Source organism: Panulirus ornatus, chromosome 72 (assembly GCF_036320965.1).
Source record: "Panulirus ornatus isolate Po-2019 chromosome 72, ASM3632096v1, whole genome shotgun sequence".
NCBI lineage: Eukaryota > Metazoa > Arthropoda > Malacostraca > Decapoda > Palinuridae > Panulirus > Panulirus ornatus.
In genome coordinates, this window is record NC_092295.1 from 5,235,236 (window position 1) to 5,245,235 (window position 10,000).

Sequence of the window (10,000 nt, forward strand, 5' to 3'; positions counted from 1 at the left end):
TGCTCCAAGCAGAAGTGCGTATGATATATAAGTCTCACTATATGTAACACTTACAGTCATTATGTTCAGGTACACTTGCGTATGGGTGTGTAGGTCTGAGAGGCTGCATTTCCAGTATCTCCTATTTCAAAAGAAATTACGTTCCTGAATAAGCAATGATGTAAACACTCTACCTCGTACCCCAAAGTTCTCCCGAACGGTAAACAAATCTATGAGTTTAACTTATTCATAAGTTTACTTAAACTGACCAATGAGTTTAACCAACAAATAAAATTTACTTCCATGAAAGTAGCAACGGAGATACATCTCTAAATGATTCTTCATTAAGAACACACATACACTACAAAGCACACCTGATTTTACCTTGAGGTTCAAACAGATCATGTTAGACCTCGACACTCCACTGGCACACACTACCAGGTATTTCCAAAAGGAAAGGTTCGAAAGCACAAGGAAAAGGTTCACATTACGCAATACCTTATCCTTTAAAGGATTCAGTGCTCTATCACTGTCTTCCACTTTAAAGACACTAAGGCAAAGTCCATTTTGATGCTTCGCTCTATCAGTTTTGTTCAACTAAACACAACCATTGCTTTGAAACACTTCAGTCTCTGAGTCAGACATCTTCCGCGAGATATATTCTACGACTGAACACCACCACTAGTTTCATTTTCAGAGGCAATCAGCACTAAGAACACTCCCTCTTGACAGAAGCCTCTGGGAGATTAGAACTCCAACAAGCACTTGCAAAAGAGCCCAGAAAGATCCCTTACTTGTACGGGAAAACTCAACCACGGGGTTCCATTTCGAAGCACACAGCATCACCATGAGCTCCACTTTGCAACCCCCCCAACACCAGCTCGGAAAAGCCATGTTCGCCAGGCCAGCACTAGCCACTAGACTAACATTCAACAGATTTGATTCGCTTCTATATCAGAGGTGTTGATACTGGCGTACCCAACAGCACCACTTTCCACACTAGGTTTATATCTTGTCTCTTCTCTTTCTTCAGGCGATTAGGAACAATTGCATGAAAACCCTATGGCATTCAAGAATCCAAATATAGAAAATCAATAAAAGAACCTAGGTTTTAAAATCTTCATATAATATATATATATATATATATATATATATATATATATATATATATATATATATATATATATATATATATATATATATATATATATATATATATATATATATATATATATATATATATATATATATATATATATATATATATATATATATATATATATGTATATCTTTATATATATATATATATATATATATATATATATATATATATATATATATATATATATATATATATATATATATATATATATATATATATATATATATATATATATAATGTTTGCGTGTATATTTATGTATATATGTGTATATATACACAATCCTACCGTCCAGAGTTCATCCAAAGCTTATCATAAAAGTTATTTTATGAATATTTCTGGTTTTATTGGTCAGTATATAATATTTGCCCTGTAGAACGGCGACAGTATAATGATACATTATAACCCTCATTGGGGTAGGTACGTCTCCATCTTATGAAAATGCATGGAGATCTGGCATCTCCGAGGTCACATAAATCATACATTACATACACGAATTGTATTTATGAATACACGATTTCAATTTTCCATGCACTAAATCTTTTAAAAATAGCCAAAGAATTGGCATGACAATATTTGTTTACATGAAAAGAGTTGTAACAGTTTCCAGGTTGTTATATCCTGGTGGGAGGAACAGGATTGACAAGTATTATAGTTGAAATTTATCATAGATATTGTCACACCAGTTATTTATTGAGCACCCGTCAACCTGAACTGGAAATAAAGTAGATTATAGGCAATATAATCGGGATATCCTATGATCAGATTCATTAACACTGAATATTTTCCTCTATTCAATAGTAGAAATTTTAATACCTAACGAAAAAATAAGATTGAAAGGGAATGCTTTGAAAAACAGTTACGAATACTTCGTAGAAAGAGGAATGATGTATAATATCACGAAGGAGGAGAATTGATAGACAACTGTGCATACACAACCAGACACAAATACAGACACATACTCGCTATATATATATATATATATATATATATATATATATATATATATATATATATATATATATATATATATATATATATATATATATATATATATATATATATATATATATATATATTTATATATATATATATATATAAATAGGGTTAGGTCTCATCCATGTTGACTGAGGCTACAGCTTACATGAAGGAAGTTCTACATACTTCTTACTTGGCTCTTTATCCTCATCTTTTGGCAACGGCCGCAGTTCATATTACCCCTCGTCTTACCATACCCCTGCGTCTTGTCCCCTATCCCTTTAGCAAATAAATTTTCGATGAGTATGGTCTCTGTACGTCTTAGATGCAAGAAAAATATTTCAGACGTTATGCTAGGCAAAGTTAGGCCATTGATATGAAGAAGGTCAAATTTTCATTAATTACTTTGGGTTAAAGAAGAACCCAAGATCCTGAACACGCTTTTTGGACTTGGTGGTCACTGTAGTATATCATAGCCTATAAACCTGGAAGATGGGAAGACAAATTAGGGTTTGGGGAGAGTAAAACAGATTATTACATCCTTGCAAACATGAAGAGCCAAAGAGTGCAGAATTTAGAGGGAAGAAACCACAGCATCCTTCAATTGTTCTATTCGCTTCAGAGTCAACGTTGAGGGTACAATCTCTTTGACTGTCTTCATCTACTCGCTTCTCGTCTTGTCAGATCAATCAGGGATGAGACAGTTGTATCCCCGAAACATAAAATCATTACTCTCATTATTGTTATCATCATCATTGTTATTGTTATCATTATCAATACTGTAATCATAATATGTATATATATATATATATATATATATATATATATATATATATATATATATATATATATATATATATATATATATATATATATATATATATATATATATATATATATTTAGATCAGATGAAATACCGTAAACTCTAGTGTTCTCAAGGTTTCATAAGCGGGCTTAACTTTGTTTATCACACACTACATTCGTGTAAACAGATCAAAGCCAATCATGTGTAAACTCTTCAAAAATAAACAAATTTTGCTGAATATTATCACTGGCATTATAAAGAATCTAATATTTTGATTTTGGCTTAAACTGCATAAAAATTCAAGCCTGAACGATGATAAAGTAAATAATGTCAATCATATTTAACAAGTCGAAATATCTTATGAGGGAAACACAAAAGGACCTCTCTCATGAGGATATTACAAATTCAAGGCTGCCCTACGATCATTGACAGAGGAAAAATGGACTCATTCAGAGTGAGAGTTCCTTGACGACACTGTACTTCCTTTGATCTACTGACGATGAAATTGCTTCGCCGATGGCGTATGTGTGTACGTATATGCACGTAAGATATTCAGCCTATTGTATGCGTACATATATATATATATATATACATATATAGAGTGTGTGTGTGTAACGATCTATATGTACTATAAGGGAGGGAATTCAACTTGGTCGGGTCCAATCTCTTGAACGTTCTCTCCTATCACACAGCTTTTTACACTTCTATGTGCTGTTTGAAATTCCTGTGTTCTCATTCATTTTTCCACCCATGAATACACCACTCTTGCACTATAGAAATACTTCATTACAGCCTTTCAAACAAGTTCCCACTTTATTTTCGTGTAATGGCTTCTGTTCTATCATTGCATCAGTCGAGGAACGGGGCACTGTCTAAATCCTCAAGCTGATTTAGGTACCTGAAAAACATGATCAGGTCACCCCTCATTTATCTCTATACTATGGTGGGTTAATATACGGCATCTTCTCTTTCTTTATAACTCATCAGTCGGAATTCTGGTGTCATCTTTGTTACCCTTCTCTGAACTTTTTCATATGAGTTCTTTGTGTTTCTTTAAGTAGAGTGACCAAACCTGCCATGAATTTTCTAATAATGGCCTGATAAAGGATGCGAAAAGGTTGCTAAGTATTTACTTATGCATATACTTGATTGATATGATATCTGTCAGCACAAAATCTTTTCTGTTTTCTTGATGCGGGACTCTTTCATCAGTTAAGAATGATGTTTATTTCCAAGTCTTTCTCACACCCAGATTCCTGTAGCTTATTTCTTACTATATGCTAATCAAACTGAGGTCTTCTTTCTTTGTGGTCGATCCTAACGACATCATCTCCTTAGGTTGAATTTCGTTGATCTAGTTTCAGCCCAACTTTGGGGTCTGTCTAGATCTCCTTAAGGCGATGTAATCCTCCCACTTTTCACTTCCCCTATAACCTTTCCGTCATATGCAAATATATTGAGGTAGTATTCCATAAGTTTTGGCAAGTCATTCACAAGGCTCGAGAATAGCAATGGGCCTAACACAACACTGCGGTACTCCACCAGAAACCTCAACTTTAAAAAAAAGAAGCTCCTCTGACATGCATCCTTGTTCTCTTCCGCTAAGATAAACTTGCATCTGTCGAAGTATTCCATCCCTTAATCCTGCCTGATGATCCAGCTTCTTAATCAACCTCCCATTATTACCAAATGCTTTCTGGTAGTCTAGATAGAACTCCTTCATCCAGAATTCTATTTTGTTTCAAACAGAGCACACAGTCTCAAAGAAACGTAAGAGGTTTGATACAAGTGATATCTTCACCCGGAAACAGAGTCGAATTTCACTTAAGTAATTTCTGCTCTGCATGGTCATTCATATACATTCTGATTACCTTTTCCAGTACCTTATAGACCATATTTATCAGGGGGAACAGTCTGTAGCTCAACACCCCTTCCTGTTGTCTCATTTTAGAGCTTATATATATATATATATATATATATATATATATATATATATATATATATATATATATATATATATATATATATATATATATATATATATATATATACATATACATATGTATACGAAGAGGATATATGTGTCAGAGGTGGAGGGAACGCGGAGAAGTGGGAGACCAAATTTGAGGTGGAAAGATAGAGTGAAAAAGATTCTGAGTGATCGGGGCCTGAACATGCAGGAGGGTGAAAGGCGTGTAAGGAATAGAGTGAATTGGAACGATGTAGTATACCAGGGTCGACTTGCTGTCAATGGATTGAACCAGGGCATGTGAAGTGTCTGGGGTAAACCATGGAAAGTTTTGTGGGACCTGGATGTGGATAGGGAGCTGTGGTTTCGGTGCATTATACATGACAGCTAGAGACTGAGTGTGAACGAATGTGGCCTTTGTTGTCTTTTCCTGGCGCTACCTCGCGCACATGCAGTGGGGAGGGGGTTGTCATTTCATGTGTCGCGGGGTGGCGACGGAAATGAATAAGGGCAGACACTATGAATTATGTACATGTGTATATATGTATATGTCTGTGTGTGTATTTATATATATATGCATACGTTGAGATGTATAGGTATGTATATGTGCGTGCGTAGACATGTATGTACGTACATGTGTATGTGGGTGGGTTGGGCCATTCTTTCGTCTGTTTCCTTGTGCTATATATACATATATATATACATATATATATATATATATATATATATATATATATATATATATATATATATATATATATATATATATATATATATATATATATATATATATATATATATATATATATATATATATATATATATATATATATATATATACTTATACAAATGTATATATAATTATTTGGTGAGCATGATTTTTTTTTTTTCATTCTGTGCAGATTATTTGTTCCATCTGTAAGTCTTATACCTGTCACAGTGTTTTCAACTAATACTCGTGTTTTCAAACAGCCTAAGAAAGTAAGCAGATATAATCTTAATTAATGCTCCATCTTTTCATAATTTATATATGCAAAATCCGTGTATATATTACGCGTATCAGACGAGGATGTCACATGTGCGTGCCGTGTGTGTATGTATATATGTATGTATGAGTGAATCTATATGTATGTGAACATATATATGTATACATTTAGCATTTAAGTAAATTTGTATGTGATCGCATTTTTGCGCTGTATGGGGAGGGAGTTCTGCGCTTTTTATATCATAATCATGCAACCTTTTAAGTTTCTGTATACTGTCCACATTCACCACATTCTCGTTCATCATATTTTATCTATATGTATGATGTATATATATATATATATATATATATATATATATATATATATATATATATATATATATATATATATATATATATATATATATATATATATATATATATATATATATATATATATATATATATATTTATATATATATATATATATATATATATATATATATATATATATATATATATATATATACATATATATATATATTTTTTTTTTTTTAATTTTCCAAAAGAAGGAACAGAGAAGGGGGCCAGGTGAGGATTTTCCCTCTAAGGCCCAGTCCTCTGTTCTTAACGCTACCTCGCAAATGCGGGAAATGGCGAATAGTATGAAAAAAAAAATATATATATACGTGTATATGTATATGTACATGTATATGTATAAAATATGGGTGTATGAAATACTTGTAACAGTGTTTATACAATAGGTGAGTGAGTATTGTTTATACCAAACGTTTATTTTATTTTAGCACACTGGACGTGTTACATAAAATTCTGTATAGATTATACAACTCAAGTGCCCACGTATATATATATATATATATATATATATATATATATATATATATATATATATATATATATATATATATATATATATATATATATATATATATATATATATATATATATATATATATATATATATATATATATATATACCTACATATATATATATATATATATATATACATATATATATATATATATATATATATATATATGTATATATATATATATATATATATATATATATATATATATATATATATATATATATATATATATATATATATCTATATATATATATATATATATATATATATATATATATATATATATATATATATATATATATATATATATATATATATATCTATATATCTATATATATATATATATATATATATATATATATATCTTCTTTCTTTCACACTATTCGCCATTCCCTGCGTTAGCAAGGTAGCGTTAAGAACAGAGGACTGGGCCTCTGAGGGAATATCCTCACCTGGCCTCGTTCTCTGTTCCATCTTTTGGAAAATTAAAAAAAAGAAAAAAAAATTATATATATATATATATATATACACATATCCAATGATAACCTACATAATTATGAATTTCTATCGTAGGAAGAGAAATATAAACGTTTACCTATCGAGTATCTCCCAAAATTATTTGTACCAAAACACAGTTGCCTAACCCAGATGTGCGTATATTAAAAGCATACATTAAGCGTGTGAACTGAAACGCTTCGGTACTTTGGCTGCTTAAGTAGGCTAAACAGATGAATGAATGGGGAAAAAATATATATATAAATGTTAGGTACTTAGGCAAAGGAGCATGACCCAGATATTGAATCTAATGTATATTATGAGTTTTAATGACAGCGAACTGCATTCGTCATTTCTTTATATTACAATAATTTTCTTTGAACGCACAGTATTACGGGAAGAGGCAACAGAAAAATTAATATATATATATATATATATATATATATATATATATATATATATATATATATATATATATATATATATATATATATATATATATATATATATATATATATATATATATATATATATATATATATATATATATATATATATTACAGGATAATAGATGAAACTTTTTTAGGCCTTTTTCAAAATTCGCAAGAAATTATCAGGAGTTTCTGAGGTAGGCGAAGTGTGCGCTTGATTGATGCTAAGAAACTTAGCTAACGACAGCAAAGAAAGGTTTGGTATGACGGTAATGGTAAAGAACAAAGAAAGCTTTGGGAAGACGGCAAAGGGAACCATTGGCAAAGAAATCCATCTGGCGACCTTTGCACGATCGCAAAGAAACCCATTGTTAGAGGAAGATTTAAAAAGAAATCCTACTCAAAGATTGCATATAAATACTGAATATTACAGCTATTTTTTGGAATCTTTACCTTTTGCATTCAAAAACCAATTACATATATATATATATATATGGAGGACAGCAACAAATAACGCTATAAATTTCGTTGATAAAAATGACATATAATTACACATAAAAACTTGTCTGGTTAGTTTAATTTTTCCAGAATTTTTCAGTGTATATAAAAGTTTCCCAAAATACTGGTGTATCTCAAATATTCGGGAATATAAGGGATTCATTCGAAAAAAAAAATCTATAGGCTTTTAGTTGAAAGTTTAAGAAAGGTTAAGGTATTTATATCTTCAAGTAATAAAGGGCGCTCGCGCGCGCACGCACACAGAAAGACAGACAGACAGACAGACAGACAGACACACACACACACACACACACACACACACACACACACACACACACACATGTACATTCTTGCCACAGCCCCACACCTGGAATTCATAGAGTACCGACGGGAAAACAATACCATCAGACATATCTAGCTTTGCCCTTAGATATATTGACTTCTTCCGCATATTCATCAATGTATCCATGACCTTTGCCACATCACTTCAGCTTCCATGGTTCTTCTATTCGCTGCCATGTCCACTCCCAGGTATCTAAATCACTTCCCTTCCTCCATGTTCTCTCCATTCTAACTCACACCCCAAATAACTCTTCCCTCTTCACTGCTAAAGCTAATATACTTTGCTTTTATTCACATCTCTTCTAGCTAGTAGCTCAATAAATGAAATTAAGTAGAATTATCTTAAGGAAATACGACAAACGAAGAGAATCGGAAAGGAAGAACGCCGTAGAGAAGCAAATGTAACACAACATATAAGGAAAAGAAAGTGTGATTTAGCCAAGGTAATCTGCCTGGCATATACTGAAGAGATAGATGATTGAAAGGTGCCCAAACTAGCGTTTTCACTGGATGGTAGATGGATGAAGGCAAGGGAAGTGGTGGGAGGATGATGTACAAGTTATTTTGATTAGATACAAGGAAGCGAAGATTGGACAGACTGCGTAAATAGTATGTATACCAGGATGATGTATACCAAGATGATGTATAGAATGATGACGATGCGGGGGGCCGGAAATCCTCCCCTCTCGTTTTATTCCTTTTCAAAAAAAAAAAGGAACAGAAAAGGGAGGCCAAGAGAGAATATTTTCTCTAAGGCTCAGTCTTCTGTTTTTAACGCACGAAAGTGCACTTGGGAACTTATCGTGTTTCATTTTCCCCGTGGACTCATAGGAATATATATATATATATATATATATATATATATATATATATATATATATATATATATATATATATATATATATATATTTCTTTTTTTCATACTATTCGCTATTTCCCGCGATAGCGAGGTAGCGTTAAGAACAGAGGACTGGGCCTTTGAGGGAATATCCTCACCTGGCCCTCTTCTCTGTTCCTTCTTTTGGAAAACTAAAAAAAAGATAAAAAACGAGAGGGGAGGATTTCCAGCCCCCCGCTCCCTTCCCTTTTGGTCGCCTTCTACGACACGCAGGGAATACGTGGGAAGTATTCTTTCTCCCCTATCCCCAGGGAATATATATATATATATATATATATATATATATATATATATATATATATATATATATATATATATATATATATATATATATATATATATATATATATATATATATATATATATATATATATATATATATATATATATATATATATATATATATATATATATATATATATATATATATATGTACGCTGTGCTCCATTGGGTGTCTTTTATGTCGCTTAGATATACGTATACATATATGATACATTCAGTTGTGTAGATATAAGGTATGTACATTAGGTCATAGTTTATATGATTTTGCTTCAGTTGTGGTTAAGATGATACGATTGGTTATATCA